Below are 6,444 nucleotides of genomic sequence, written 5' to 3' on the forward strand. Positions count from 1 at the left end.
GAAGAGAAGGGCCCTTCCAGAGGGAGGCAGGGGCAGCAATTTACCTTGGGAATCACTCGGTCCTCAAAGAAGTCATCTGCCTATCACCACTCTGGGAGGGAGTCAGCCCAGCCCCCTTAGGTGCTCTTCTGTGCTGATGTGAATCCATCACTCATCACCATTGCCTCATGTAGGTAGTCCACAGGTGTCCCACATTAGCAGAAACAACAGAGTTCATTAACATGAAAAGAAAAAATAGGAAGTACACTAGTTATTCCCTTTTTTGTTTTAACGATGCAGCACGTCTTTCTTGTTGACTTGTTAAATTACAGGACTATACATCACAGAGTAATGTCAGTTTATTAAAAAAAATAATAATAGCAAGCATTCCCTCCTACATGTCCAAAAATCTGAACACTCATATCTGAGTATGCACCAGATGTGTTTACACCAGACTCCTGTGTCATTCAGCTGAATACACTGTTTACAACCAGAGCTGACTTTTTCATGACAAGTGTCCTTGAAAATTTTCTCATAATGTTATGCAGTGAAAAATAATTAGCCGACTACATATAATTTTCTGCTAAAGAAAAGTCTCAGCCAGAAATTTCACAATGGGAGAAAAATCTCTAATGTTTACTACGTCACAGGCAGAACCATCATTTAAAACTTCTCCCTGAGGCATTGTAAATAATGTCATCATGCACTGCTCCATTTTTTAGCTCCAAAAATTCAAGACACACAAACGGCAGAGACAGTGGCCTTTATGAATGATAAGATTTGCTTCCCTATAAAACTTAGTTATTACCAGGTATTCTCAGAAAGGTACTATCATGCAATTATATGACTTCATGGTGATGGCAGACTAATTTACAAGAAGAGCATATGGAAACTACAGCGACAGATCGGTTAACTTGATGATGTTTTTGATTAAAACACTGAGCCTGGCATGACAGTTCTTGAGCCTTTGAGATTATCCACGTTTCATAAATATCACAGCACAAACATTTTCTGACAGATTCTGTTTCAGCTTGGTAATACCCTCCATAAATCTGCGCCTGAACTTCAGCATGCACCAAAATCCTGAAATCTGACAGCAAGGACTGGGAAAACCACAAGAGTTTAGGAGAAGATAAGAACTGTCAAATTAAAGGAAGATCAACAAACACTAGATAGCTCATGCTCCAAACAATACCACATATTTCTACAGCATCTTTTGCCCTCATGTGCCTTACTGACGTTGTGGTAATACTTTTAGTTCTTACATGGGCTAAGCTGATTTCTATGGTCTTAGATCCCCGCTCTAATAGAAAAAACATACAATAACATGGTTGGGGAAAAGTACTGCCGAGAATATTATTAAATAAATGAAAATGCATTATTTAGTTTCAAGTAATGTCAATGTCTTAAATAGCTATTTGGTAGAGATGAAGCTACACTGCACAAATAAAAATTGCATTTTTTGCCTCCTGATGTATCTCTAATATATGGAGGACAAATTCAAATTGTGGAAGTAAATTACATTTAAGCAAAAGGAATGTTATGCTTATAGAGACTATAATTAACTAATACAAGAATTCTAAAATACTTATTGGTAACAGGAAAAAAAAATCCTTTCTCTGTTAATTCATAGAAAAAAAACCACATAAAAGTTTCTCTCAGAATTTCAGATTTTTTCATGACAAGGAAAAGCAAAGACAAAAATGCCCATTTTCTTTTTATAGTTCTTCTTTTTCTCTCTACCACCTGAATTCAGCCCAGTGCCAGCTAGGGTAAAGGCAGAACATGGAAAGACCCAGAGCAATGCTTTGTAGGATTTGGAAAATGTAGGGGGTTTGCCTTCTTATTTTTTCAGCATTTGCAATAGCTGTGAGGAATTCTCGTCTTACACCTGGTCTAAAACCCTTGCCTGTAGGATTTTGTTTCCATCTCCATGGCCCTGGGAGCTACTTTGGGAGGAGAAACTGAGCTGCCTCCAGCCAGAGCCAGCCCTGTGGTTCTGGGCACGTGGAGATGTCCTCTCTTCTGGAGCTGGCGAGGAAGAGCAGATAGATGGGGGTGGAAGGCGTCCAGTCTGCCTCATGTTCAGCTGTGGGAGCCTGGCAGAGACAAGGAGCTGGCTGACAGCTGGCTTGGGCTCTGGGCTGCTGCTGTTCCTGGTCTCCCGCTCCCAGTGTAGCACCTCTAATTAGTTAAATCTGAGAGTTTCAAGGTTAGTATTGGCCCTAAACCAGGGAAAATAAACAGAGATCTGATCAGACGCTTTAACCTTCAGTTCATGGTTGGTTTATGCCAGAGAAAGAAGTTGCTGTCACTTTCAAGAGGAAACATGAGCAACAAATTAAGCAAGCTTCTGTCTCGCTGTCTAGTTGTCACCTGGCATTTATTAATGAAGGAGAGGTTTGTTGTCTTATGTGATTTTTCCCAGGGGCCTGGCCAGCTGGTTGGTAGCAGTTCCAGTTGCAGAAGTGTCTTTCACTTTCCAGCTAGATTAGCTCCTTTCCAATATTTCCGGGCAACCACATAAGTTTATCTGACTGAGACTTTGACTATGTCAATGCAGATATTAGCATTAGTTGGTGACGTGGTCAGACAGCCCCACCAAGCACTTACCAGGCTCTTGGCAGCTGGCAGAACCTTGCTGGGGCCAGCAAAGATCCTCACCTGCCAGCTTCAGGGCGGCCGTGGCTTCACAACCATTCTCCAGAAGATGCCACCCGAAGTGGAGCACCAGTGTGACCATGCAGCTTGGTGGAAAGAGCCAGGCAGCACTGCAACATGAAACCTCACCATGAGGTGTTGTAGGTACAGTGGTAGTTTGGGGTATTGGGGCACTCCAAGCGGTTGCTAAGGTGCTGGTTTTGCAAACTCACAAATTGGACAGAAGCTGTTTCACCACAGGTATCAGTGTCCTAGAAACTGCTCTGTCCCAACCAGGTCATGAGAAATTCACTATTAAGTTTCTCCCCTTGTGATACAGACATGTTGACAGTAACATGGACTAGATCTGGACTAGATGATTGTTGGAAATTTTTCCAACTGAAACAGTCTATTCTATTCTAACATTGTTTTATCAAGTAATGTAAGGCCTGAAATGCACAACAAAACAACCCAGCTATTTCTGATTCCTTTGGCATCACTAAAATGTAAAATTGAGGATCTCTATGGAAACAGTGGGATTCATCATAGGAAATTCATTGGATGGGTCAGTCCTTTCAGGTGACTTTGTATTAGAGAGATACCCAGTATTTGCTTGTCCACTTTTATTTGGAGCTTAGGGGCAAGCACCCCTGGGAAGTATGACCACCTCACTGTACAACCTGTTGCTCTGTGGTGCCCTACAAGCCCACAAAGAGCAGGCAAAAGTGTCACTGTCATTAGCTACTCCAAGTCAGAGCCCTCTCCTTGTCTCGCATTTGTGTCCTGTTCTGCGCAGCAAAGGCAAAGCAGCAGCATACAGAACAAGGGTTTCTTCTCTCCTGGCCACCAGCAGGCCACTTCTGGAGTGATATGCCCCGCTGCCCTGGACCAGGAGGACAGACTCAAACCCTATACACCAATTGGGATGGAGTCATAAGTGCCTTTACCCGTCATTTACTGACGCAACCTGTTTGCTGCCAGGGAGGCAAACAGATGTAATGTCCAGAGGACCACATGGAGAAACTCAACTGCCCAGACAGCAACACCTGAGAAGTCAGGGATGCAGGTCTCACCACATAGCCTTCTGATGATATTCACATGAGCGAGGTCCAACAGAGTCAGGATAGCTTTTGACACGGGGAGCTGTGACTGGAGCATGTGTGGAGAAAGTCAGCCCTCAACTCTCATTGACTTTCAACCTGGTTCAGATACAGGAATGTCCTTCACACTATCTGAAAGTCTCCCTTTTCCAGTACACTTAAGAAATAAGCTATTTAGCTTTACTGAACTGTTCAGAGCTGATCATGCATTCTTAGTAATAACATAGAAACAAGTTGTGCATATTTTTATGTATACACAGTACAAAATATCATCAAACAGATGTAGGTGTATAGATGCTATTTGAGAGATGCACCAGCTGGTTCTGCTGCCCCTCAGACGCAAGGTATCTTGCAGTCTTCATAAAGGTTATGTATGTAACAGTTTGAAAGCAGAAATGTGATGTTTAAAGGTGAAAGCAGGCATGAAATAGTGGGATGGGTTTTGAAACAGCATCTGAATTAGGTTTTTTTGAGACATGACAAGGGAGATTAATTGGCTTAAAATATAGTTTAGGTTTTTAAAAGGAGAAGCATATTGAGAGACTTCTCATACTATGATGAGACAAATTTTCAAAACCAGAGATGTCTGAGTTTCATCTTCAGAACATATCTATGAATACAATTAAGAAAGGCAATATTTTCAACAGCATATCTCTTTTTCCAGAGTCTGAGGTCCACTTTCAAAAGTGATCTAAACATCTCCAAGGGTAACTGAGGCTGAATGATAGTGAGAGTTGAATGCTGAACAGTCTGTTTCATGTTTCAAAGCAGGACTTTTGCACTTCCAAATTTCCTGCTCTTAATATTCATTGACTTGCATTGTTTCTGCTGCTCCAGTCTGAGCAATACAAAACTTTTGTAGATACATGAGTCAGTCCCACAGAACTGAAAATGTGAGACTTGTCTTCTGCAAGCTAGTAAACACAGGGGTTGTCTTATGCCCACACATCACACCCTAGATTTCAATGGAAAGAACAGGAGAGTGCCAAAGTTCCTCTAATAATTACTCTAACAAGAGTAGAGCTGAAGAATTAGTGCCTCCATTGTCACTATAGTTAGTGCATAACCCTTACAACTTTTGTATGGCTATGTAAATAACTGCAGACCCCCCCCCCCCAAAAAAAAAAAAAAAAAAGCAAAAACCAACTGCTTCAGTGCTTCCCTGTCTGGATGATGGAACAACTGATATTGAGAAATAAAAGATGTGACTCCTGATGATCCAAGGCATATTATAAATTTAGACTGCAATAAGCAGGGAAAAAATGGAAAGACCACCTCTTGTATAGGTAGAAATCTTAAAGTTAATCTATAAAGTAATTACTGTGTTTATATAGCTATACATCTCTCATATGCAAGCTAGAGTGAGAGAAAAACGGTGGCATCCAACTCTGCTTAACACTGCAGTACACAGAGGAGCCGCCCAGGAGGGACCTGAGCACTGTATGCTGCAGATGAACAAGAAAACTTCAGCAAGGGCAGGTCGGATTTGTGAAGCAAGCATTGCCGTTAATAGGTTCCTGGGAACTTCAAGCAATTTATCTCAGCACAATGACAGTTTTATTCATTTATAATGTGTTAGAAACAAGGTGATGCCTGACAAATTATCAGAAAAATTCCTTTGTTTCTTAAGCTTTGCATATACATATCTGCCCTGTACTCCTTCCAGAAAATAACCGAGACAGACATTTTGTCTGGGGAATAACACATTTTCTTGCATGTGGAGGTATGTCAGCCTTCCATTTATCATAGTGTAAACAACACAGAAAACCCATTTGAAAGCCACTGCTTTCAGATGCCGATCTCTGCTATGTGCCAGGTGGCAATTTAAAAAACATTAAGAACTGGCAGGTCTCATCACTGGTGACTATTGGACCAATATATTGAGGCTACTTTAAGGGTTTCTTTCCTATTTATATTTCTAGTTTTGCACTTAAAGTAATCATTTCCCTGAAAGCATTTTTTATTTATTAGATGAAAGTAAATGTTCACAACAAAAATATCACAGAATCACAGAACAGTTGAGGTTGGCAGGGACATCTTGAGATCATCAAGTCATACTCTCCAGCTCAAGGGAGCGTCAGCTAAAGCAGGTTTTCCAGGACTGTGTCCAGTTGGGTTTTGGATGGCTCCAAGGATGGAGACTCCACAACTTCTCTGGGCAGCCTTGTGTCAATGTTCAACTACCCTCATAGGAGAGAAGTGTTTCCATGTGTTCAGATTAAATTTTCTTTTTCTTTCAATTTGTGCCCAGTGCCTCTTGTTCTGTCAGTGGGCACTACTGAGAAGAGTCTGGCTCCCTCTTTTTCACTCCCTCCCATCAAGTATTTATGTCCCCCTTGAGCCTTGTCTTGTCTCTCAGCCTTTCCTTATAGAAGAGATGCTCCCATCTCTTCATCATCTTCATGGCCCAGTGCTGGACTCGTTCCAGTATGTCCATGTTTCCTTTGTACTGGGGAGCCCAGAACTGGGCCCAGCAGTTCTGATGTGTCCTCACCAGTACTGGGTAGAGGGGAAGGGTCCCCTCCCTTGACCTGCTGGCAATACTCCTCCTACTGCAGTCCAGAAGGCTGTTGGCCTTTGCCACAATGGTGCGTTGCTGGGTCATGGTCAGCTGCTTGTTTACCAGGACTTCCAGATCCTTCTCTGAAGAGCTGGTTTCCAGATGGTCATCCTCCAGCATGTACTGGTGCATGGGGTTGTTCCTCCCCAGATGCAGGAGTTGGTG

This window comes from Athene noctua, chromosome 1 (genome assembly GCF_965140245.1).
Source record: "Athene noctua chromosome 1, bAthNoc1.hap1.1, whole genome shotgun sequence".
NCBI lineage: Eukaryota > Metazoa > Chordata > Aves > Strigiformes > Strigidae > Athene > Athene noctua.